The 27,911-nt window shown below is 38.1% G+C and overlaps 1 long non-coding RNA gene across 3 annotated transcripts; it reads right to left on the bottom strand.

Annotated features, from left to right (window-relative positions):
- Nucleotides 1–365: 365 nt before the first annotated feature.
- On the bottom strand, nt 366–27,911 carry LOC111147348. 3 transcript variants are annotated; one of them, XR_002640615.1, is made up of 7 exons: nt 27,338–27,911; nt 18,035–18,236; nt 17,547–17,606; nt 15,233–15,349; nt 8,170–8,254; nt 7,665–7,771; nt 366–2,255 (listed from the first exon to the last, which is right to left on the bottom strand). It is a non-coding gene; the product is annotated as an uncharacterized LOC111147348 (long non-coding RNA). The 3 variants fall into 3 exon arrangements; XR_002640617.1 differs by lacking the exon at nt 15,233–15,349; XR_002640616.1 differs by lacking the exon at nt 366–2,255 and having other exon boundaries at nt 7,664–7,771.

Raw genomic sequence — 27,911 nt, forward strand, 5'->3', positions numbered from 1 at the left:
ACTGGCTGTTTGGCAACCTTAAGAGTCCAGGAAAACAGGCAAGTATAAGAAAACACCTTCAGAATCGCTCTTGACACTCTTAGCTCAACCAGTTCCCAGCTACCAGGTCTTCTTAAATAAATCATGCATTTAGCTCAGTTCAAAGCCCGACAGTGGTTACAGACCTTGCTTTTGTGTAAAAGTGCAATGCCTCGTGCTGTGTTTCATCCTTCCCAAGCACAGGCCAACCCACCTGCTTTGCCCATTTGATTTCTTCCAGCTGGCTTCCCATTTGTCTTGATTTACTCTCAAGGTTTTTGCCTTACCGGCTTAGAGAGGAGGCCTACTCATTCATTTCATGAAGATTATCTTTTTATGGCTGTGTTATTTGGTCAGCAGAACACAAATTTAGTAATAATTATATTTATTTGTAGAACAAGATGATGGGTTTCTTTTGTAAGGAATAATATACTCCTTAAGAGGCAAAGACTGACGAGAATTCACACAGAAAGAATCCTTTCTTCCGCTGTCCTTTGTCAGAGGTGTTGAGGTGAGCTGAGGTGACGCCACATAACCCTCGACCCTGCGAGCCCCTTCTGGAACTTCTTACAATGGGGACAGGCTGTTTGGAGAAAGCAGACCTCTTGAGGAGAACTGTTAAACAGAAGGGTGCTCATTTGAGATCCAGAAATGGAGAGATTAAAGACAGTTTCGACTTGGATCCTGTACGGGCTGAGTGTTCTCCAGTCCTGGGCCTACTTGCTGCTGAGGAAGATGGGGAAGCTGGAAAAGTCGTGACATGAGTGACTTACCTCCATGAACTTCACTTTTCTTGATCTGTAAAATGAAGCCAGTAATTCTGTATGAGCTGAGGTAAGAGCTAAGCTGCTGAAAGAAAGCAATCACAAAATATGTTTTTAAAAAGACAATGGCTTAAATTAGAGGTTTGTTTCTCTGCTTCTCCTAAAATGTTTTAAGGTGGGCAGTGTTGCTCCTCCAAGCCACTGAGGATCGTGGATACCTTCCATCTTGCTGCTGGGTCATTCCATAGGACATGGTCCACACTCACAAGGACAAAGCTGAGTCTCAGTAAATCCAGGCAGCCTGCATGGAGGGAGGAAGGACGAACTCCAGGATGAGCAATTTTAAGAAAGTCTGACTGGCAGAGGTTTGGCTCTTTCCCTCACAGCCCATTGGTCATGTGACTAAGTCCTCAGCAATGGGATGTGAGCATAAAAGCATGAAACGCTGAGAAATATAATCTCAAACAGGGAGTTTATGTGCCCAGGGAAAAGATAAGGATGGGATTTTGAAGGCAAATAGCTACTAACCAGAAACAGCAATCTCAAGACCTAAATGTAAAGATTAAATATTTAAGAAAATATTTTAAGAGTGTTAAGCACGTGCTAAGAACCTACTGCTCAACTAATAAAAATTATTAGTAAAAAAGGGGGGGATTAGAAATGATGTACAGCTCTATACACAGACATGGAGGGAATGGAAATAACTTGAGTCAGATCTGGGAACACCTGAAAGTTAAACAGATCATTTCTGGATGGTTTAATTAATTGAGTGTCACAAAGGAGATAGGGTATGGACGAATTCTCCTTAGAGACCTCTCTAAAACTATGACAAGATGAGGAGTCATTCCTTTTTTGGTTATAGGGACTATGGCTATACTTTGTTTCTAACACAGTTCTTTCTTTGGAAATTATAGGTGGTAGATAATTGCTAGCTTATTAGCTGCTCTTCAACCATATTGAGCATTGAGAGTCCCAAAGTAATAAGCTTAAGAGCAGAATAGACTGACTGGGGTCTTGTCAGTTGAACTGTTCATGTATGGATTTCTGAGTAAGGCATTCTCGAAATTACTGTGATTTCTCTTTATGTACCTTTGGAACAATCCAAGGGTTTGGATGGTATGTGCGCGATGATACACATGAAATATTTGACTCATACAAAATCCATTTAAAAACTTGTAAAGTATCACTGTGCCTTAGACAGAAAAAATGAACATTTGGGGAATTATTTAACAAAAACAAAGTTTTGTGGGAAATAAAATCCACAACAGACTTCTATTTGTGTAACTGTGGTTAGTTAAAAACTCAATTCCATTTGTTACAATTTACAAAATTTTAATTCTGACTTTAACAAAATATATATACATATTTATATGACCATAAGGATACACACTGAAAGTTAAACACAGGTTATTTCTGGTAGCTGTAGATATGGAGGGTTGTTATGTTCTTTATCTTTCTCCAGTATTTTCTTTCCTTAAGAGAGAGATAATTAAAGAGTAAGACTTGAGAATACCTTTTAATAGATCTTCTGACTACAAATGTTCCAAAAGGCTTTTCACATTGTCTGTAAACAAAACAATCCAGTATCCTCATTAGGTGTCCAGGGGAAGTGGGTACATTGTTGGTTGTTTTTTCAAGAGTAAAACTAAAGCGTAGCGTTATTATGTATGGTCCCCCAAGACAGTGGTGGGAATAGGACTGGAACCTGTAACAAGTCCATTCAAGGCCCCAAAACTCATGAAATGTATTGTTCACAGAAACATTATGAGTGCAAAAGACCGACATTTCCTCTGCCATTGTTTCTTTTCTTAATGCTCCCTGGTGCCCCATACTCTTCCAGGAAACAGCTCCCCACTCCTTCCGCTTAATGAACATCAAAAGGCTTAGAAGCCATTTATGTATCCATATGTGTTCATTGTGGAGACTGAAACCAAATCAAGTTTCAAGTTCTCAAGTAGGAATTCCAGTGAGTGCGGCAAAGCTACTCTGGGATATGAAGGGAGGCTAATTTTCCATACCCAGCAAAGTCTAAAGTAATCAATATCCAATAAGAGATCTGTCTTTTAAATTTGACTCTCTATGTCCAGAATAGAGTTCATTGTCTTCATGGTTTCTTCAAACATCCTCATACTACGGATTGAAATCTCTGGCAGTGAATTTTGAATACAAATAATTGAGTCGGGGTTGCAGAGGGGAGTAGAAATTTGTAGTTGTAAATGAAAAGTACTCCTTTAGGAAGTCTTACTACAGAATAGTGTCACTGTTCTGGCCTAGAGGTCTGGTCTCACCCCTTACTTTAGCACGTTTGCTCTTTCCCAAACATTATCTTCTCATTTTTCATAAACAGTAACAAAAGTTAATTTTGTTAATACAAAATTGTAAAAGTGGTCATATTGATTCACAAGAAGAGAATGTATTATATTCCTCCTATATATATAACTTTAATTTACCTATAATGGAGGGACAGGGGAGTGAAGTACAGAAGATACTAATCAACCTACAGCTTACACTGCCTTTTTGAGAAGTTTTTCTTTTATTTGCATTGAAAACCTTAGGTAAAACATGTTTAATTTCCTTTTTCTGTTACTTGTCTACAACTCAGCAATGTGGTAAGACAGGAAGACAATGTATGACTGAAATGTCCTCCAGAAAGGTGAATGCATATTCCCACTCCTCCGTTGTGTGGGGCCCATTTGAACCAATATTTACGGGGGTTCTTTGGTCACAAAAAGTTTACTGTCAACAATGAAATCAAATCTGGCTTAAGAAATCTAAATACTTTCAGTCAAAATAAATTTAGTAAACTTATACCTTGTTTTTCAAAGTGTACTTCATGAAACACCTGTTCTGAGGCATTACTAATAGGTATTATACAAAAACTAGCCAATCTCAATTTTTCAGAAGTACACACACACACACACACACACACACACACACACTCACGTGAACATACTCTAGCCAATGAAACATAAATCCAAGAAAAGAGCTATGGAAATAAGAAATAAGGTTGAGCAAGGAATCAGGAAAATTAATACCTGCCCAAATAATATTTAAAGTAACACTGTGCAGCTAAATGCCTGAGTTAAAGGCTTCTTTAAAAAGAGGAATACATGGCGGGGGGGCGGCGGGGAGGGCACCTGGCTGGCTCAGTTGGAAGAGCTTGCAACTCTTAATCTTGGGGTCAAGAGTTCAAGCCCCATGTTTGGTGTAGAGATTACTTAAATAAATAAAATTTCTTTGGGGCACCTGGGTGTTCAGTGGGTTAAAGCCTATGCCTTCAGCTCAGGTCATGATCTCAGGGTCCTGGGATCAAACCCCACATCGGGCTCTCTGCTCAGCGGAGAACCTGCTTCTTCCTCTCTCTCTGCCTGCCTCTCTGCCTACTTGTGATTTCCATCTGTCAAATAAATAAAATCTTAGAAATAAATAAATAAATAAATAAATAAAATTTCTTTTAAAAAAGGAGGGGTTCATGGGAACTTGTTTCAGAAACTGGAATAATTAGCCTCTGCCTACCTTCCTGGCATCTTTAGATTTAAGTATGAAAATAATACCATGGTGCATCTTACCTGAAGAAAAATGAGACCAGATATCTGGGAGCAAGACCCAAAGTAGGAAGTGAGAGGTTGTTGCTAGGTCAATTCTATGAATTATAAGTATGCAAAAATCATGCAGATTAAATTTGGACATTCGGAAGTCAAACTTTGTACTATTTATAACACAAAGAATTAGTCATTCATTTTCTAGAAGGGGATTATTACTTTGTAGTATGGAAAGAATATTTTCTTCCTGGGGGAAATGCAGATTGTAAAGCGCCACTGTGCATTTTCTGGACCATGCTTCTCTTAAAGGCTATAGTTCCAGAGAATGACAAGAACAGTACATGTCATGATCTTGGCAGCCTAAGAAAAATTCTGGTTGAAGCTTATCACCCTTCTCCATTCTCCAAAATACACAAACATCTCTGTAGGAAATATACAGAATTATTGTCTTTGGATGGTGACTTGGTTTCCTCTTTTTTATACTGTTCCATAGTTAGCAAATTTTAGGTTCATGGTTATTTATTTTTTACTTGTGGAAAGGTGAAAATGTCTTACTTTGTATTTTAATAGGGAATCATGAAATACTTACACATATATTTTGAAAAATACAATTTTCTACCAACATATCAGGGAAAGAGATAAGAAAGTTGCACACCAGAAATGTTTGAATTGAAACATTTGAAATGTAGACCAAAGAAATTTAGCTAACTTTCTAGTTGTAGCTTTGATAAGACAGGCTTAGACATGGTTAAGACATGTTAAGATACCTTAAGAAATGTGGATATTAAAAAATAAACTTTTGTTTTCTATTTTGTATTACCTAGGATTTTGTGCTTAATGTCCTGTTTCTATAGCCATGCTATTTAGGTAGAAGTTGTTCACTCCAGAATTTGTGTGATCAAATCTATTATCTCTCTGACTATTTAGTTTTCCCTAATTTCAAATATCTATCTTTTTCTCTCAAAACATGTGTAAGGGCATTGTGAGTGCCCTGAAATCCTTTTGGTGTGTGTCATGGAAAAAAGAAAGGAAGGAAGGAAGGAAGGAAGGAAGGAAGGAAGGAAGGAAGGAAGGAAGGAGGAAAAACAAAACTTATTGCAAATGATGCTAAAAATTCATAATGTTGAATAGCCTCCTATGATCTACACATGCTTGAGAGAAGATAAGAAACCAATCACTTTCTCTGTGACAAACACACAAGGAGCTTTACAAGTTAATTGAAATAAATTTCAAAACAGACAATTATAAATAATATATCTACCCTAAACCTTCAAAATCTCAAATCTTTAAAATGCCTTGCCTTTTTTGCAGCATGAAAAAAGGGAGTTTGGGAGATATGCTTCCAACCCTGAGATGTTGATGGGATGTACCTTTTCCAGACCTGCAGGAACCTTATCTCTGGCATGCCCTTGGTTATATAGACTTCCCTTCATTCGTTTGAAATTATGACTCCACACAGACCCCTATAAACTTCATTCGGAGGAAAAGAAACATCTTTCTATATAGCCAATTATTTATCTCTTTACTCTAAGCCTGCCTTCTCTCTCCTCCTTATCTTACAGAAGTATCACATCATACATTGAATATCTATGAAAACACTGTGCACCAGGCTTGGGCCTCCCATTACATACTCTCTGTTTCCCATGTTGACATCTTTTTTTTTTTTTTTTTAATTTATTTGAGAGAGAGAGAGAGAGAGATCATAAGTAGGCAGACAGGCAGGCAGAGAGAGAGGGGGAAGCAGGCTCCCCACCAAGCAGAGAGCCCGATGCAGGGCTTGATCCCAGGACCCTGAGATCATGACCTAGGCTGAAGGCAGAGGCTTAACCCACGGAGCCACCCAGGTGCCCCTCCCACGTTGACATCTTAAATTCTCTTATTTAGCCCTCCTCTCCTCAGAGTACTGCCTTTGGTTTCTATGTCTTCCAAAAAAGTTCTCTCATTCAACCACAAAAACCTTCCTGGGTAAAACGGAAGTGACAGAAAATATGGCACAGTAGAAACAGCATGAGCTCTGCGTCAGAGAAACTTAAACTTAGGTTGAAGCCCTGGCTCCTCTGATTACCAGCCATGTGAACTTAAATGAGTTGCTCTCTCTCCACCTCAATGTCCCCACCTACTGTATATGGTAGTATGCCTGCTTCCCAGAGCAGTTAGAGGCATTCAATGAAATATAATATAAATGGTCTTACACAGTGCCTAGAACAGGGGAAACAATAAACAGTAGTAATTCCAATGCTCAAAGATAGTTTCCACTTCAGTTCATACGGGCAGCTTCAGAATGGTCAGGTGACACTTTGTGCTCTCTTACGGGCACGTCCATTATGTAGACAGCCTACTCAACCAGCTCTCACTGTAATAATGAATAAATGAAATACAGTCTACACTCGGGAGGGCTTCTCTTCATTGTTGTAAATGTAAGAAAGCCCTCTCTTTTCCTCTTCTTCTGGTCTATAAGTTAATTACAGTTTCATATCCGCCCCATCCTTTTGTTTGATCTTCCCTGCAGTTTCTTAAATTGAAAAATACCAATAAATTTAGATTAGCCATAACGAAATCATGGTTTTCCTTCCTTTTGCCATTTCCTTCCTTTTCATCTTCTTGTAATTTAAACTTTCCACATCCTAGAGTGAGAAATATGAGTTCCCAGTTTTTCCATAGCCTCAATAAATGGGCTGGAAAATGTTTAACGTACCGCTTGAACCAATGAATTTTAATGGTTTCCCCACATCCTCCTGAAGATTTTCATATTTAGCTCTTCACTTTGTCTGGTGTCTTTAACATCCCAGTCTCATCATAATGAATTGAGCCTGTGGTATCAATACTAGAAGAGCTATTTCTTAGTTTAAATGGTACCAATGATACTTTGCAACTAAAATTAATTTTGCATTATTATGTTCACACAGTTCTTTCTCATTCTCTCTTTGTTTCTTGTTTGCTTGTTCTGAAATAAAAACTCCTACAATATTTCTTCTCTTTACTCTTAGTGGAACCCAGATGTGGTCTAGGATCTAGGATCTAGAATTAATCCTTAACTTGCCCAGGGACCCAACAGGTACCCAGCTTTAAAGATGTTTTTCTTATACTTAAATCTTACTCAAAACCTTACTCAAACGCATCTAGAGAAGTTGCACTCCAGGCATGTCAGATTTTTATCAAAGTGTTTAAGCTTTGTTTTTTATCATGTAAGGGATATGACTTGTGAGTTTTCCTTGATCAGTGAGAGAAAGTTGACCTTTTGTGCTAATTCCACTTCCTGGTGACTCAGCCGTCTTTCTCTTGGGCTGGTCTCTTTGCTCAGCGCCAATAACTTCTCACATTCCACTGATTCAGCACCTACCTCTCCTTATCCAAGTTCTTCTTTAAACCCATTATACCAGCATCATCCTTGATGCAGTGACTTCTTTGTGTGGCCAGTGACTTAATTTTTCAAAGCCTCAGTTTCCGCTTAGGAAAAAGTAAAATGAAAATAAAAACAACATACCATTGATCATCTTACTAGAACATATTAAGTGGGAAAAAAATACAAATGAGAGTTACTAGCAATGACAATCTTCTCCAGGAAGGAGGTAATGGTAAAATAATGAGAATTCATTTTATCACAAAAACTCAACATCCGGGCAGTGACAAATAGGGAGTAATTTCTTTTGCCCTATCATTTTCCTCCAGGAATTTGGCCTGTAGTTATCCAGGTTCCATTTTTCTTTATGTATTTCCAGTTCAAAATAGTGGAATGGAAAGAAGTAAAAAAATTTCCCAAGACTTTTCAAAACTTCCGTATGGATTTAAAGTGGATAGGGAAAAGCAGTACCAGGTACTGATTAATTTCCTCAGCAAATACTTACCAAGTGCCATTTTGGTGTTCTGTCACTGCTTCTGTATGTGGAAAGGAAGTATTCCTCTGAGCCATTCTCACTTCGTAGAGGTCAGCTGTTCAAGGAGCAGAGCACATACATATGTTTCCACAACTACAGAAAAAGGATACACTAAGGATCCTACATCTCTATTCACTGATTTCAAGAGCTGAGCTAAGCACTTTTATAAATAGCAAAAAGAAATAATTAGACTATGATTCCAGTAAGAGTGTGCACTGATTTCACACTCTCCTTTACTATGGTGTATTTTTAATAAGGTCTGCCTTTGAATTAGGTTTGATTAGGTCTGATCATTTTTCATGCGTTTTACTTCCTTGTAGCCTAGAATTACCAGTTGTTTTTTTTTTTCTTTTCATGATTATAAAGTCTTTGAATAAAATATCTAGTATGCCAGGCTTTTAGAGGAATAACTGTGTGTCTACACTATCAACTTTTTTTTTTTAAATAGGAAGATATTTAGAATTAAGGAGTTTTCGTGAGGTCTAATTAGGTCTCTTTGCAATCCTAACAGAAGAATGGTAGAATATAAATCATTAGATGAGATCATCATTTTCATCTAGAACCCTGTATCTCTAAAAAATGAGTGTTCCCCAAAGTGAGCACCATTTTTTTTTAAACTGAGTGTGTTTTCTAGCACTTAACACTTTATACTTTACCTAACATGATTGAGATTCATTTGACCTAGGAATCATGGTATTTATCCCTTACATGTATTTTTACCTCTTCTAACCTTAAAGTACAATTAAATTAATAGAATATATGTGCAAAATTTTACAGTTGCCAATTATAATACTATTTTGAAATATAAATAATTAATACTTTGGGAAGATGGGATGGTTTCATGGGAAAAGTACTGGATGAAGTTAGGAGACCTGAATTCTACTTTTGGTTTTGCCACTCACGGGTGGTATGAACTTGGAAAAATCACTCAATTTCATTTAAATTTGGTTCTTTATCATAAAGCAATAAGGCTGGATCCTTTCAGTGCTAAGATTCTAAAATAATAAAGATAGGCCCCTTTCCTTTTCCAAGTCAAACAAACTATCTAAATATGCTGAGCGATGAAGGAGCGCCTGGGTGGCTTAGTTGGTTAAGTGTCTGACTCTTGGTTTCCGCTCAGGTCATGATCTGAGGGTTCTGGGCTCAAGCCCTGTGTCAGGCTCTGCACTCAGGGCATAGTGTGCTTGGGATCCTCTCTCTCCCTCTCCCTCTGCTCCTTCCCATCATGCTGTCTCTCAAATAAATAAATGAATTTTTTAGATAGATAGGCAGATAGATAGTGATGGAACTCTTATGAGGGAGCTAAAGAACTACTTTCCATTTTTAAATATTATTTCTGTTTGAGATAGGAAAATACATAAAAACAATAATCTCACTGCTCAGATACTTACTTGGAAAAATACATGTACCGGGTTTAAAAAGAAATCCAGACACTGGAGGCAACAAATAAAATGAAAAGTCAAAGTCTTCAGCTCCATCCCCAATGGCCCCAAACCATTTCTTAGGAGATAAATACTGCTAATATTTTGCTCTGACTCCTTTAAAAATCATGGCATACTAGAAGATACATGTATGTGTTGCTTAAGTATTTCCTAATATACCACAAAATTGCATGCGTATCATATTTTTAAAAGATAAATCCGTGGTTTAGGGAATATTTTGTAACATTAGGGAGTGGCTAAAGAACTTTAAAATTTATTTTAAAAGCCTAAGCATTATTGTAAATAGTGTTTTCCTGTCCTACATACAAAGTAAGAACAAAGGCATGTTTGGAAACAGGCCCATGGGTATTCTCTGATAAACTTCCCTCTTAAATAGGTATAGCACTGTGGAATTGAGATTGTTTTTAAGCAGGTTTGAATATTATGCTCAATTTATTAATCCAAATAAAATAAGTTGGGATGTGATTATTTTTCTTCATCAAGTAATTATTTTCCTCAAAGTTTAAGTGTAACACAAAAAGGACAACCCAAATAGCCAAAGCTGGGACGAGTTTAGTGGCCTCAACACACCACCACCAATTTAATGATTCAGACAGTTCTTTTGGAAAGATCTCAAATGTTCTCTGAAAAGGCAGTGCAGTTTCTGAAAGCCCCACAGGAAGACCTTAATGGTAACAATGGAACCATCTGTTCTGGAAAACAGACTCTGAAATGAATTATAGTTGGGATGAGAAGATCAAGCCCTATTCTATATTTGTGGGTAACCCAAGATATATATCACAGCTGTTAGGGGCAAATTTATAGGGCTCCTGGAGGTTATATTTGTGATTCATAATGGCAAGATGAGCTCAATATTTAACCTACAGGAAGTTAGATTTACCAACATTTAGCAACTGCAGGATTCATACTCTCAAAGCAGAAAGTATATGAAATCTTCCTTAATGTAAGGGAGCAATGAGAGTGTACCAGGAAAGATAGCAGCAGGAGTCATTTCTTTAGTCAAACCAGCATCATAACTCAAGGATAAGAGAAGTCATCTTTAAACACAAAGAAAACCTCTGCTTGTGTTTATTAAAGACCACTGAAAAAAAGGAGCCTTCTACACCCCTATATTCATAAATATATGGCAGCATGTCTTAGGAATGCAGACTCGGGCTAGGCCTCCTCTGTTCAAACCCCAACTCTGAACCTCAATTGCTATACTATGTAGGTCAAGTCTTTAGTCTGGCTGGCCCCACCTAAGAAATGGGCATGGATAAAGATAGTACCTAGCTCAAAGATTGAGTATGTTAATACATCTAAAATACCTGCCTGGCACACAGTAAGAGCTATGTGACACTTGTTATTTTCATTCTTACTCAGTAGGTCTATACCAAGACCATGGTAACGTTCCAAGTAAAAACAACAAAAATATCTTTAAGTTGAAAAATAATTCATCCAAAACAACGTGACTGTTAATACACAAAAATGAAAACTTTAGGGGTGCGTGGGTGGCTCAGCCATTGGATGTCTGCCTTCGGATCAGGTCATGGTCCCGGGGTCCTGGGATCAAGCCCCGCATCAGGCTCCCTGCTCAGCGGGAAGCCTGCTTCTCCCTCTCCCACTCCCCCTGCTTATGATCCCTCTCGAGCTGTGTTTCTCTCTGCCAAGTGAATAAATTAAATCTTTTTAAAAAAGGAAAGAAAATTTTAGGGGAAGGGAAGGAAAAACAAATAAGACAAAAACAAAGAGAGAGGCAAACCACACAGAATTCTTAACTATAGGAAACAAACCAAGGGTTGCTGGGGGGCGGGTGATGGGGTATTTGGGTGATGAGCATTAAGGAGAGCACTTGTAAAAACCACTGGGTGTTATAGGCAACTGACGGATCACTAAATTCTACCTCTGAAACTAATAATATACTATATGTTAATTAAATGAATTTAAATTTACAAATTTAAAAAAAATTTAAAGTTAAAAAGACTAGTATTCAGCCTTTAAATTATGAATGTATGTGCAGACTATTTAAATATATTGTATAAAGGCTTATGTTTGTGAGCTTAAAAATCCACCAGCTGTCAATCCATTTTTGCATAGAGTGTGCATACAAATAAAAGTGAAATTGGTGAATTTATTTTAAAAATACATTTTACAGCTTTTCCTAAGAATCCCTTAATGAAAAGGCAGCAAAAAGATAATGAGGAAGAACCAACCAGATGTTGGTTTCCCCTAAAATTTGCCAGACTTTTACAGCATCATTAGGGTAGATTTCCATTTAGGTCTCCACAAGTTTAAAAATAAGTGGGACATTTGGATCTAGAAGAGAGCAGAGATTAAAGGCTTGGAAACCAAAACCTAAGAGGAAGGGATTGCAGAAATGAAGTTCGTTGGCCAAAAAGAAGAGAGGGCTGTGGGTGACTTCACTGCAATCTTATTGTATATAATATGCCTTCTAAAGGGGTCAGAAAGCAGATGTTGTTCTCCAGTGAAAATGGCATGCAATGGAATGGGAGACTTTGGGTCTGACTTGATAAAAGTCTTTTTAAAGAGTTAACAAAAATTTTCTTGTAAAGAGTTGTCAGACAACTAAATCTTTGTTCATTCAACCAATAATTATTCCATTCCTTAGTTCCTGTATTAAGTGCTAAGGATTAATTGATAGGTAATAATTCAGAGGTAGACATAGATATAGCTGTATTGACTGGGAATTTCCCTTTGTGCCAGAATTGTCCTTGCAGTAGACTTGGTGAACTATGTGTACTAGAGAATGACAAAAAATGGACTTCCAGGTGGGGAAGGCGGCAGTGGCATGTTCCGAATTCCCTCCTCTGAGACACAAGAAGGCGTGAGTTTCCCAAGAATACCATAGGAAGAATGCACATAGTGGGGAGTACTTTCATTCATACCCCACCCAAAAGGGCTGACCTGAGGGCAAGAAAAACCAGCAGCAAGATCCCCTGTGATGTATCACAGGAACTGAGACAGCTTTGGGCCCAAAGGGGGAAAGAATGGATGACCCCGCCTACTCCGAAGGCAGACTTCCTTTGGAGAACCACCTGCCTAAGAGCTCATCCAGGAGGACTTTCTCAGGAGCCTCATGAGGGAGCCACCATCTAAATGTCTGCCTCCCAGAGGCAGTAATAACCGGTCTCAGATTAGCCAGAGAAACCACAGGAACCAAAAAGCAACAACAACAAAATGACACAGAGGCCAGTGTAGTGCTATTATCAGAATGTGCAAGTGCTCCTGTGAGACAAAACAGTCGTCTATTATCTCCCAGTCAAGAGAGTATTAATGCGCACCATTATGCTTCTCCTTGCTAAGAAATGCTCTGAAGGCTATATACATTTTGCATTATTTCTTCCTCGGAGTCTGTCAGAAAAAATTAAATCATAATTCACATAACTGTGGCTTTATGCATATTTGTTGTATTCTAACGATTGGAAACTTGGTAATCAAACGACTCTGTCTACTACCACTCAGCATATCTGCGTAACCAAATACTGTGTTCTCTTTCACAGCAGTTCTCACACTCCCACCAACACGCACACTTACTGGTAATTATGGTGGATGCTGCAATGGGTCATCCAGTGTTCTGGGAATTTAACCTCAGACACAGTAAGCAATAAACTAATGATTAATGGAAGATATATTTTTGGTTATCAAAAATTAATATGATACAAATTTCTAAAATGAAAGCTCATCTCCATCCTTGCCTCAATTCTATTATTATTAGAATTATTTCATCTAAATTAGGAGGGTAGCAAAGAAGTTGATTTTCTCTACTGCTCTCCACCACTAGCTCCCAGCTAAGGGGAAATGTGGTCAAGTTACCATTAGACTAAATGGCAGCAGAAACTAACAGATCCATGTCGGCCCCTACCATTTCTCCTTCTCTCTGATTTCCCCAGCTGTGTCTGGGAATCAACTGCTAGTTCATCAGAATCAGAAGAAGTGGAAAAGCACCGCACACTAACTCATGAACGGTGCCTGGAAAAAGTTACTCCTTTCATTATGTAACAAGATGTAGAAATTCCTGAAACAAGCCTATTTCATTTAATTCGAAAACCTCTTTTTGGAATAAGTTGTGTGTTTCATTATATAGCCAATTGGTATCCGTGAAAAATGTGATTCTGATCAACTGTTCTGGCTTGGATAACTCGAAGAAATTCTCTGAAATGGCAGCCAGGCACAGTTTCCTATGTGACTCTCACTGGTGAAGGAACATGCTAATGTGTAACTTGGAGGTGGCTGGGAAAATTTTTAGAAAACTTAATTGAAGGCCACCTGAGTGGCTCAGTTGATTAAGCATCTGCCTTCGGTTCAGGTCATGACCCCAGGGTCCTGGGATGGAGTCCCACATCGAGCTCCCCGCTCAGAGGGAGTCTGCTTCTCCCTCGGCCTGCCATTCTCCCTACCTGTATTCTCTCTCTCTCTCTCTCTCTCTGTCAAATAATTTTTTTTAAAAACAACCTTTAAAAAAGCTTAATTGAGGGAGTTTTTAGGTTGGATTCCCCCCAAAATCAGACCCTGAGACAATGATTTGAGTTGACAGTTTGAGAAGTGAACTTAAGCAGCCCTGGTAGGAGAAAAGGAAGGAAGGAAGCCAGCAGAGGATATATTCAGAGATGCTTACTGCTCCTAGGCAAGTAGAGCTTAATCCCTCCGGGTCAAATACACCTCAGAGTTATCCCACCTGAGACAGGAGGAAGCTGGAGTATTTCTCTACCAACTCCTATCACTGGTTTGTTAAGGGATGCTTCCAGGGATGTTCACTACCCAGATCTTCCATGCTTCCTCCCACATCTCTAGGAGCTAAAGGAGCTCTTCCAGGCAGAAAAGCTCACGGGTAGAGAGGTGCAAAAGTCTGCAGTGAGAAGCTAACTCTATGGGCACTGAGGGAAAAAACAGCGGGGCACCAACAGCATCTGCTAGAGAAATCATGCAATCCCCTGTCTTATAGCCTTTGGAAAGAAACAGAAAGAATACTTAAAATCCGTTCCTTTTGGGAAATGGATTGTCAGATTTATCATAATTTTAAGATTCCAGGCCTCTAGAAAAATTCTAATGCCATTGATAAATAAAAGCAAACCATTATGAGTTTACAAAGAAAGAATTTTAGGAAGACTTTACGTTTAACATTGAATATTTATAAAACTTATATTGTAAATAATTAATATTGTTAACACATCCATACTGCCCAAAACCAACTATAGATCCAGTGCAATCCCTATCAAAATTCAAATGGCATTTTTTACAGAAATAGGAAAAAAAAATCCTAAACTTCACGTGGAACCACAAAAGGCCATGAATAAGTACAGCAATCCTGAGAAAGAACACGAAACTGGAGGCATCACACTTCGTGACTTCATACTATACTACAAAGCAATAACATTTAAAATAGAATGGTACTAGCATAAAACCGAACAGAGACCAAGGGGTCAGGATCAAGAGCCCAGAAATAAACCCATGCACTTACCAGTAGCCCACAAGGGAGCCAAGAATACTCATTGGAGAAAAGATAGTCTCAATAAATGGTGCTGGGAAAATTGGATATTCACAAGCAAAATAATGAAACTAGAACCCCATTTTATACCATTTACAAAAATTACCTCAAAAGTGGATTAAAGGCCTAGCGGTAAATCCTAAGACCATAAAACTCCTAAAAGGAAACATAGGAGAAAAGCTTCTTGACAGTGGTCTTGGCAATGATTTTTTAGATAGGACGCCTGAAACACAAGCAACAAAAGCAAAAATAAGTAAGTGGGGCTACATCAAGCTAAAAAACTTCTGCATAGCAGAAAGAAATGATTATTAAAATGCAGAGGCAACCTAAAGAATTGGAGAAAGTATTTGCAAACCACATATCTGATAAATAGTATCCAAATTATATAAAGGATGCACATAACTCAATAGCAAAGAACAAATACTCTAATTTAAAAATGGGCAAAGGACCTGGAGAGACATTTCCCCAAAGAATATATTCAAATGGACAATAGGTACATGAAAAGGTACTCAACATCATCAAGGAAATACAAATCAAAACCACAATGAGAAGGGCGCCTGGGTGGCTCAGTGGGTTGAGCCTCTGCCTTCAGCTCAGGTCATGATCTCAGGGTCCTGGGATCCTGCCCCGCATTGGGCTCTCTGCTCAGCAGGGAGCCTGCTTCCCTCCCACCTCTGCCTGCTGCTCTACCTACTTATGATATCTTTCTCTGTCAAATAAATAAATAAAATCTTAAAAAAAAAAAGAAGAAAAAGAAAACCACAATGAGATACAACCTCACAAACGTTAAAATGGCTATTTCCAAAAAGAACAAGAGATAACAAATGCCAGTGAGGATACAGGGAAAAGAGGGATTTTTTAAAAAGGGGGATACCTTGTACACTGTTGGTAGGAAAGTAAACTAGTACAGTCACTATGAAAAACAGTATGGAGGGTCCTTAAAAAATTAAAAATAAAACTACCATATGATCCAGCAATTCCACTTTTGGGTATGTATCTGAAGGAAATAAAATCATTATCTCAAGTACCCTCATGTGCATTCAGTATTGTATGTAATAGTCAAGAGAGGGAAACAACTGAAGTGTTCATCAATGGACGAATGGATAAAGAAAATGTTACACGGACAATTATTCAAACATAAAAAAGAAGGAAATTCTGCCATTTGTGACAACATGGATGAAACTTGAGAACATTATGTTAAATGAAATAAGTCAGAGTGAGGAAAACAAATATTGTATGATCCCACTTTTATGTGGAATCTTAAAAAAACCAAAGTCATAGAAACGGAGAACAAATTGGTGCTTGTCATATGTGCGGGGAGTTAAAGAGTACAGAAAATGGATGAAGGTGATCAAGAGGTATGAACTTCCAGATATGAGTAAGTTGTGGGGATGTAATGTACACCACAGGGGCCACAGTTAACATTACTGTCTGGTATATTTGAAAGTTATTAAAAGAATAGATCTTAAATGTCCTCATCAGAAGAAAAAGCTATAACTGTGTGAGGTGATACATGTTAACTAACTTTATGGTGGTAATAATTTTGAAATATATACAAATATCATAATGTATACCTAAAACTTATATAATGATATATGTCAACAATATCTCCATATAGCTGGGGGGAAAAAGGGTATTGTAAATAATGATTATTTACAAAAAATATGCACTTAAAATTGAAGGTAGAAAGTGTTCATTTTTAAAATGTTATGATAAAGCAAGCTGGAATCTATGTCATGGACAATTAAGTGTATTTGTTTAAAAGCTTAACATAAACGTTAATTTATTTGCCCATCGTTTTCATAATTCAGTCTTAGAAATCAGTCTCAGTAATATGTTTGGAATTCTCTTTGTGACCTATATATATATATACATTTTTCTTTTCTTGCCTCAAGTGTAAAGCCCCCAGTTTTCCTAGCTTTGTAAATGATGGCATCAAGTTCACCCCAAATACAGCATGTGCTGTTCTTAACTCTTACTGTGGCTTCCTCTCCAAGTCACGTTTGCTACAGAGGGTTCAAGCCTGAGAAGCCTGCACAGAGCTAGGGTAAGCCTGGAGGTCTGTGATTGGCCTGTGACTTGCCTGGCACCCACGTCGCCAGCGGGCCACGTGCCTCCTCTCATCGTCTCGAGAGAGACTCTCGGCGTTGCCAAACGGCCGTTCTTCCACGGACTCAGTCTGTTGGGCCTGTTGAGCTAGTACCGTCAGCACCATAGTTTGCATAAAACCTTTATTCAGACGGTGCCTTGCAGTTTACCAAGTTCTTTTATACACATTAATTCATTTAATCTTCAAGATATACGAAGTATGAATTATTATATTTCTTTCACTGGTGTGGAAACCACAATTTTAAGAAGATTAAATAAATTCCCCATTTGGCAACCAAATAGAAAGTGATAGAGCTCATGTCCAAACTCACTTCTTAGAGGGAGAATCTTAGGTCTCTTTTCACCAGCCAGGTCTTCTTTTCTTCTGGTTCCTAGGGGACAATATACATCGCTGTACATTTAAGGCAACAAATCACTGAACCGCCAAGTCTGAACTGCGACACAGATCTACCTTAAAATTAAGCTAAGGCAGAATTACAGTCTATGTGTTGTAACGAGCACTGGGTATTATAAGAGACTGATGAATCACAAGACCTGCTCCCCTGAAACAAATAATACATGACATGTTAATTAAAAAAAAAGAATTACAATGCACACATTTATTATCAGAGATCTGATAGCAAGTTCCTTTTGTTTTCTAAACCTGAGTATCCCACTCTCTTTTCTTCTAAGACTTCCACTCAGATAAAATTTGAATGACATTTACTAAGTATATTAATTATCTGTATAACAAATTACCCCTAAATTTAGAAGCTTAAAGTAATTATCCATATCTCATAGGAGATCATCACGATCCTACCAGGTGTTACAAATCCAGGAGCCACATAGCTGGGTGTTGTTTCTCTTAAGGTTGCAGGGAAGTCGTTGGCTGGGCTGCAGTCATCTGGGGCCGGAAGATCCACTTTCAGGATCACTTGTGTCCCGGGCTATTGTGTGGACATCTTTGTTTCTTCTGCAGGTACCTTTCCATGGGCTGCACAGGTGTTCTCATGATATGGCAGCTGCCTTCCCCCACAAAGCAAGTGATAAAAAAAAAGAAAAAGAAAAAGAGAGCTAGAGTTCCAGGTGGTAATGATAGTCTTTTACAACCTAATCGTAGAATGACATTGAAAATGCATTTAATACATCTAACCTACCAAATGGCTTAGCTTCGCCTAGTCTACCTTAAATGCTGTATTTCTCTGTATTCTGTTCGCCACACAGACTATAATCCTGGTACAGTGTGGGGGAGACCCTAAGAGGGCGTGAGTACCAGGAGTGAGGGGACACTGGGGGCCCTTTGGGAGGCTGGCTCTCACACTGAGGAGCATACAGAAATAGCAGCATGTTAATCTCCCTGTTGCTCCTCAGAGGCCGATCACAGTATCTATACATAAAGCAGAATTTTGTCCTGTTATTTGTTATGTCATCTCCATGAGATTAAGCTCAAAACAGATCCTAATATAGAATTAACAAGACATGAAGATTCCACCACTACCCTCAAAGAACAGAGAAAATATGCCATATAGCATAAATCAAGAGAGGGTCAATAATGACGCAAACTCAAAAAAGCAAATGGGCTTCCAGAAATAATGGCAAGGTGCAGTATACTCGGGGAAGAACAGAAGTTTGCGACAGCAATGATTTGTTCTCAAAGTGGCTATCGATGAAGCCACTTGTCCAAAGGGCTGGAAGAAAGAGAAAAAGGTCAAGATAGACTTGACTTCCTGCCTGAATTTCTTCAGTGGCTTCCTATTTGGCAATAGGCCAACTCCTCAGCACGGTTTACAAAACCCCTTAGCATGGTCTGCCCCTCAGGAGTGGCACTGCCAAGCACCACACTGCCTCGGAGCCCCCCTTTCCCAGCCCATCAGCAGGGCTTCAGCCTCCCTGCCTACTTACCGCCCCGGGGCACGACTGGCTGTGTCCCAGCTACACAGGCACACTTTTTCATTCATTCTAGCTCTTTCAAGGAACACCCTGCCCATCGTTCATCTGCAATCCTACCTACTCACCTTTACACATTCCATTCAAAGATCACTTTGGAAAGCATTTTCTGACTCTCCTCTTTGTGACTCCTTACCCCAGCCCTAATATCCTCACTGTAAATGCTTTTACACCTAGCATGGCACTCACTCAATTTAACTGATTCTAATATAGATGGCCCTTGATTTACAATAGTTCAATTTACGATTTTTCGACATTACAATGGTACAAACATGATATGCATTCCCTAGAAACTATACTTGCAATTTTGAATTCTGGTTTTCCTTCCAGGTTAGCTGTAGGTGACATGATCCCCTCCTGTGACACTAGGCAGTCACGATGAGCTGAAGCTTCCATTCAGCCACACCATCATGGGGGTAAACAATCAATACACTTAACAACCATTCTGTGCCCATACAGCCATCCTGTTTTTCACTTTTGGTACAGCATTCAATAAACTATATGAGGTATTCGACACTATTATTACATAGGCTTTGTGTTGGGAGGTTTTTGCTCAACTGTAGGCTAATGTAAGTATTCTGAGCATTTAAGGTAGACTAGGCTAAGCTAAGCCATTTGGTAGGTTAGATGTATTTTTTTTTTTTAAGATTTTATTGATTTATTCAACAGAGAGAGAGAGAGAGATCACAAGTAGGCAGAGAAGCAGGCAGAGAGAGAGGGGGAAGCAGGCTCCCTGCTGTACAGAGAGCCCGATGTGGGGCTCGATCCCAGGACCCTGAGATCATGACCTGAGCTGAAGGTAGAGGCTTAACCCACTGAGCCACCCAGGCGCCCGGTAGGTTAGATGTATTAAATGCATTTTCAACTTATGGCATTTTCAATTTACAATGGGTTTATTGGGATATAACCCCATCATAAAGAAGATCTCTATGCACATTCCAATCTTACAGTGGAATAACAGAGTTTATTCTGACATCTTTTTTTTTTTCCCTTGGTGGTGGGTAAAATAATAATGCACCTAAAAAAAAAAAATTGTTTCTTGAATTTGATGAAATTTATTTGCACTTCTTTTTATGTTTATTCCTTCCCTGAGACTAAAAAGACCCTGAGGTCTGAGATCATTTCTTATTTATTTCATATCCCAATTGCCTGTCATAGTAGGTTCCCGTAAGTGTTAAAGTACATAAATGAAGGACACAGATTCTTAAATAGCTAATAAGTAAAACAAGCTTCACTGTTCTCTACCTTGTCCCAGGAAAGATGATCCTGATTAGCTATGGGATTGCATTCAAAAGGGTCAGTTTAGGGGTGCCTGTGTGGCTCAGTGGGTTAAAGCCTCTGCCTTTGGCTCAGGTCATGATCCCAGGGTCCTGGCATCGAGCCCCATATCGGGCTGTCTGCTCCTCAGGGAGCCTGCTTCCTCTTCTCTCTCTCTGCCTGCCCCTCTGCCTACTTGTGATCTCTGTTTGTCAAATAAATAAATAAAATCTTAAAAAAAAAAAAAAGGGTCAGTTTAGGGTAAAGGAATAAAGATTCCCTAATCTGTTGACCCTGTGACATCATTTAAAACATTACAACTCCCTTCTTTTCCTGACACTTCCTGGAATTGATATTGAAAACCCCAATCTCTTGGCAGGACACCATGGCTTTCAATAAAGGACTTATAATGGTGTGTATACACCATTATAAGTGTATATATATATATATGTATATATAGATATATATATAATTGTAAGTATATATATTATATATACCATTATATATTATATATATCATTATATATCTATACACACACATACATACTTACAAATACAGTTGGTGAAATGTCTGATCAATGGAGTCAGACATGCTTGAACTGAAGTTCAGGTTTTAGTATTTATTAGTATGTGACCTTGTTGTTTACCACCAGGAACCACGGTTTAATCCTTTGTAAAACGGGGGTAATATAACTAATTACTCAGGGTAGTTGTGGGGACTAATTACATTAACAAATATAAAACATCTGATCCAGAGGCTGGTACAGGGAGGTAGACATTTAATTTTCAGACCATCTTTAGGTCCCCAGCACCTGGCACCTAACAACAAAAATAATGAATGAGAATAATCCACACAGTCAGGCGAGCAACATGGACCTAGAAACCCTTGCAAAATCATATTAATTAGGCACTGAGGCAATTGCCCAAATTAGTGATATTAAAACACAATGAACACCAGTTCCTGTAGAGGGCTCATTCTGCTTGAGCTTCCATTCGTTTATCTTCATGTATGACTGAGTCATCTTAAATTCGGATCCGGTATTACCTCTTGTCTTCTTCACCGAAACATGTTTCACCATGATAACACAGAACTTATGACGATTAGACTGTGCATTTCCCCACATACCATCATTTTAGGGACTAGTCTGCTGTTTTTGTTTGAGTGACATTGTAATTCAGCTATGTGCTGGATAATAATCTTTAGCTTCCACTGACTCTGTCTCAGCAAAACTACCTTATTTCCTCTAAAGCTTACCCACAGGCTTTGCAACTTTCTTTTGAACTTTCTCCAGTCCCTAAATTGTTTGACTGTATTTCCCTTTCTCTTCTATCATACACTTCTCATGTTGAGAAGTCTTTGGGTAAGCAGGGAGTCCCTGTGCCAACTGGCAAAGACTAGGATAGGCATGGAAAGTGATCAGGCCTTTTAAAAAGAATTTACAACTGTGGGAGCAGGGCAGGTAGAGAGAAGAGATGACAAAGGAGGGAGCAAGGAACTGAGGAAGGGTTAAGCGAAATTAGAGAACAGAAGAGTGGAAAAAGCAATAATTGTAATGATTAGTTGCCAAAGACAAGGAGATTAATATGAAGAGAGAAGAGTTTTGGCTGGTTTCCATTTCAAAAGGATGAAACGAGGGTTGGGGGGGTGGCAGATAGAGACCCACTTTACACAAAGATATTAAACTAAGAGCCTGACATAAAATGCTGAATCTTCACCAGATAAATCCTGCCAAATTAGCTGGGAAGTAAATTCTAGGTATCAGTGCAGAAAGAGATTAAAAACCCCTTTTATCCTACAGTAATCTAGAAACATGATTCCAGAACAATAAAATAAACAACAAATACTATTTTCAATCTTTTGGCTCCTTTTGCCCATATCATAAACTCAGCTGCTCTGTTGGGGCTAACCCTTGCCCAGCAGTCTATGTGGTTGGATGGCTGCCTAGTCTAAGTGTTCAGATCAAGTCAGTCTTTTCAACTCTTCTTATAAGCACAACTTTCAAAGATACTCTCTCTAAAAGCCAAGTGCTTTGATTAACAGGTTTAAGTGCTATAATCACCAGGCGTTTGAACGCAGATTAACTCATAGGCCCAGATAATGAATCTTGTTCTGTCATGTTGTTTTTAGCCAAAAGTTGAAAGAGAAAGCTTTGAAGAATGCAGAGAAACTTGACTATGAAATTTTGATGGCCTTGGGGCAGAGAAACTTAACAGAAAGAAAGAATCGTCGTTCATTCAAAGAGTATTCATGGCCTTGGAAAGACTAATGCCAAAATTCTGTGATTAATTACAGTTATTGAAGAAGCTTTTAAAAAAAAAAAAAAAGGCACCATGAATTTTTAGGTTAATCAAAGACAGAGCAATTGAAATAAACTCTCCTAGTGTCAACAGTGAGTTCTTGGTCAAATGTTCATGAGCCTCATTGTTATTTTGAATCATAGGACTTCATCTCCCAGCAGATTTCACTTTCATCCTGAAAGAAAATGGCTGACTGAACGTTATTGATTTGATAGAAAAGTGTCGATGATTTTGCTTCCTAAAAGTGATTAATGAAATCCGAGTAGTGATATTCAGGTTTTCTTGCCTGAGAAACACCATTTCACTGTGTCCTCCTAAAAATGTAAGGACTAAATATTGTGACTAGTAATTTTTCTAGAGAAGAAAATTTCAAGAACGGGGATAAAATAATTGAAAGGAAGGACCACCTAACATACCAATAGACCATCTCTGCTTCAGTAACCCAGACAAAGTTGGTCTGTGATGGATTTGCCTGCCAGAGACCATACCACGAGCTCTGCCAGAGACCATACCATGAGCTCTTCCAGAGGCAAGGGGTACCAGGCTAATGTTTCCCAGAGCAGAAGGAGATATCTAGGTTTAAAAAGAACTGCAACTTCTCTTCTTTACATTTACAGGTCACCTTTTGTTGTAGTCAGTAGGACTAATATTTCATGAATAGAAAAATCCCTTATTACCAGGCTTCAAGAGGGAACTTGGATTAAACAGTTGTGGCCACGGCTTCCTCTGTGGGGCATGGGAAGAAAAAATACGCCTTACGCCTGAGATTCCTTCAAGTTCTGAGTAAGTTGAAAGTCAGCTCTTTAGAACGTTAACTACTAAGTTTGAACTTACTACCATTCCTAAATCATCTGTTTCTAACAGATTACCTGTAACATACAAAGGAATTAAAACAGTGAACTTTACACACTTGCAACCAATAGAGGTTCCAGATTTCCTATTACTTAAGGAATGGAAATACCTCTGCTGCATTTCAATTACTTTTCTAGCAACGTAGCTAAAATGATTTGTATGTTATCCTAATTCTCACTTTTCCGTATAATCAAAATGAAGGAAATATATGTGTGTATAGAGAGATAATTTGTGAAGCCCTAAAAGGCTGACACAGTGGAAGAGACATGCAGTTTCCATTCTAGTAAAACAAACCATATGACTAATTAAACATGTGTGTTTCCTATTGCTCTCTTCACTAATTGCTGAAAATATATGCTATTTAACTAATCAGCAATAAGTTTGGGGTCACTCTCATCCGACATCTTCTGGACTACATCTCTTTCTCACCTGTTAATGAGACTTACTCATAATGTGAAGCTTATATTTGTAGACTCGAGCTTATACTTTTTAGACTTATAAGGCCATTAAACAAATTTTTAAAAAAGTTTTCTATGAGAACATTCAATGTTGTAAAAGTGGTCCCGTAAATATACTATTTTTTTTCTTTGCTACATCAGAACAAGATAGAAAAATTCAAGGTTATATTCTATTCCTGGAAGAACTGTATGTAAAATTAGAAGGGATTCTCTCTCACTACATACTGAGTTGCCACACTGTCAAGCCAAGTCCTTCTCTCCCTTCTAATCACTTCTTCATTCTCTCCTCCTTCAAAAGTTCTCCTTCCAAAATTGCCCATCTTTTCAGAAACTGTAACTCTCCTCCTAAGAAAAGAGACATGAATATGGGCAAAAGGCTGACCTACATCTGCTTAATCTAGCCCTCTTAGAATAGAAATTTCTGACAAAAGCAGGAAATTATTTCTACATTCTGTATAGTCACAAATACAATTTGGCAGAGAGTGAACATTCAATGAATAAATTAGCAAGTTCAGTCGTTATCAACCAAATGTTGAATCTGAACCTTGGCATATTGATTTAGCACAAATACAAAAATGAAAGAAGGATACTTGGGCCAAATTTCATCCAACCCCATTTTTTTAGTACAGCAATATAATGATTTGACAAAAGAAAAATGTTGCTTTCAAAAATAGATGGAAATTTTACATGAAGACTTAGCATGAGCTTAAGGTATACAAATATAAACCCTAGGTTTGCTTTTGTTGAGATTATAAAGGCCAAATAGCATGTGTATCTGCTCCCCTCTCCCTCTTTTAAAAGTAATAATAACTTTATTATAAGGTCTGGTTTGGCTGTAGGCAGAATTGAACACTTGGAGCAAAGGAAAGTGATGTGTTGGCTCCCATCACTTTCCCGTAACTCATGAATATTAACTTCTTCCAAAAGATCACCACCCTTGGGAATTTCAGTCCTTCTTTTCCAAATCTATTGTTAACATGTATTGTTTTGCCTCTCATTAAAGGAAGGCAACTGAGACTATTCAAATAAACTCAGGGTTTAAAAAAAAAAAAAAAGATGGCAGAGACCCACTTTACACAAGTAAAGAAAAAAAATTTACAAGTTTTTTCAATGTCACTGCATGTGTACAAGCTTCAACTAAAACAAAACTACTCTTAAATCCAGTATTAATAACATTATTTTGATGGAGTCCAGTAATTGCTTCTAGTGTGTTTCATCCTCTTCTTAAAAGACCTCCTCATTTAAGCAGCTCATATTTGTCTCCGCTAACGTCACAGCGTGTACACGCTAGAAACTAATTCCTTTGGCCCGGTGCAAAAAACAGTGGTTTCTCCACACCTGAAGCTGGACATTATCTAAGACATCAGGTCATCATCAAAGAGGACCTGAAGGCCCCTGTGTAACTTGTATATTAATGTTGCTCTCCTGGCAAGCAGACAACTTCATCAAAGAAGTCAGCCAAGGAGGGTCTTTAAATGGAAGTTCTGCATACGAGGAGCAAATGCATTAAAAAGTTGCTGAAGGGCATGAAATGCTTTGATGTGAAGATGGAAAACTCCAAAGCAGGAAGGATTTGGGGCATTTTGAGTCTGATTGACTCTGTGGTTTCTCTGAGCAGTTATTCCATGGGCTAAAATAAATGCAGAAATGGTATTTTGAGACCACAGCTGAAAGGGAAGCACAGTGAATTTCAATAAAAATCCAGTTGAATCTTTAAGTTCAGATCTTAAAACAGCGAGGGATATGAGAAAAGTAATATTGTTTCCTGAAATTTCACTGTTTTTAAGAAGTTAAAAAAAAAAGGAGAAAATCCCATTTATTCATTTTTATTTTTAGGAAAAATGTTGAGTCCTTATTGCCTAGAACCATATGGTAGATGCTCTAAAGTCCCCCCGCCCCTCCCCCTGCTGCAAAGAAGATCTTATTTCTTTTATAATTAAAATGTTGGAAAGAGGCCTTTTAATAAGTAATCTGATCGAGGTAAAGTTCAAAGAGGGGTAAGCACATATATTATTATCTTCTCACATTGTTCCTTCCAGTGGTCAGATAGCAAATCAATTTCATAGAAAGCTGTTTCAGTGGGCAATGATTTTATGCCATTATGGTAGTTATTTACAGATCCTCCTTGATTTATGATGGGGTTACATTCTGACAGACCCATCATAATCTGAAAATATCTTAGGTCAAAAATGCATTTAACACACATAACATACTGAACATCATAGCTTGACATAAGCATACTTTAAATATGCTTAGAACATTTAGCCTACAATTAGACAAAACCTCACATAAAGCCTACAATAAAGTGTTGAATGCCTCATATAATTTATTGGATACTATACTGAAAGTGAAAAACAGAATGGTTGTAAGTGTAGGTTTGTTCACCCTTGTGATCACATGGCTGACCGGGAGCTGGGGCTGCCCAGCATCATGGCATAGGACAATATATCCCATCACTAGCCCGGGAAATTCAAAATCAAACGTATGATTTCGGCTGAATGCGTATCACTTCCACAACATCATAAAGTTGAAAAATTATAAGTGGAGGACCAACTGTACTTTTACCATCAGATGCATCAAAAAGAACAAAAATTAAGAAAACTCAAGCAGAACTCTAAACTTAAACAGTATTTTCTACAAAGAGTAATGGTAGGATATACTGAGGTTATATGAAATTAGATATGTAATGAAACCTCAAAAATGTAACATGATTAATTATGCAAATATTCATTTTTTAAATAGAGTCTTAAGGCTTGGAACTAAATGGAAAAATAAATAGAAGAGCATAGTTAAGAACGTAGCCTTCTGAATCTGAGTACCTCAGTTTTGAACTCTGGCTCCAAAGAAGTTACAGATGGATGACTTTGGACAAGATACTTGAGTGTTCTGTGCCTTAGTTTTCCAAGCTGTAAAATGGAGATTTTAATAGAACTTTCTTCATAAACTTAGTATGAGGATTAAATTACTGAATATATGTACAGTTCTTGGAATAGTACCTAGCACTTAGTAAGCTCTCAATAAATGCTGGGTTTCATTAGTGGTGGTGTGGGATACTAACACAAATAAACAAACAGCCCAGCAAACTCCTAATCAGGCATCTGGTTCTGTGTCTGCAACTAGTTAAATTCCCCAGACCTCATTGAAGCCATCTATAAAACGAAAGGGTTGGGCTAGGTCATCTCTAAAGTTCCAAATTTAAAAACATATTACTCTAAAACACAATTGTTTGGAAGTATGCTACATGTTCTGCCAAGTTTTTAAGGTGGAAGGTGATACTATTTTAACACACCATATTCTAAAGCACTTACTTACACAAAGATGTAGTTCTTGGATTCTACTTCCTCATCTTGTATTTTCTCTTTGACCAACAACTATGGAAATTCATTTGTTGCTTCTTCTGGGAAAAAGGCTCTTGCCAAGCTCTTGCCAAGGTCACAGTGATTTTCACGTTGCTAAGACCAATGGTCACTTCTTGACCTCGTACTCACAGATGATTTTCCCCCTTTCTCCATTCACCAGCCAAATTGTCTTTTTAATAGATAAACAGGTTCTTTCATTTCCCTGCATAAAATCCTGAAATGGTTTTCCACATTTATAACACATTAAAAATCTCCTTGAGTTCTGTCATCCATCATGATCTAGACACATCCAACCTTATTTTCTACCCTACTCTCCTTGCTCATCGACTTCTCTCCAACCACACTACCTCAGTTCTGAACTTTGAACACCCTGCACTTATCTCAGACTAGCTGGTGTTATCAGAGGCACCAGCTTGGAATTCTTTATCCACAGATCATGGCTGGCTCCTTAGAGAGACCTCCCTGATTAATCAGTACCCTAGATCCCTTGTCTATATTTTCCTATCTCATATTTTTTAATGAAACTG

This window comes from Enhydra lutris, unplaced genomic scaffold (assembly GCF_002288905.1).
Source record: "Enhydra lutris kenyoni isolate GAN:26980312 unplaced genomic scaffold, ASM228890v2 scaffoldscaffold16, whole genome shotgun sequence".
NCBI lineage: Eukaryota > Metazoa > Chordata > Mammalia > Carnivora > Mustelidae > Enhydra > Enhydra lutris.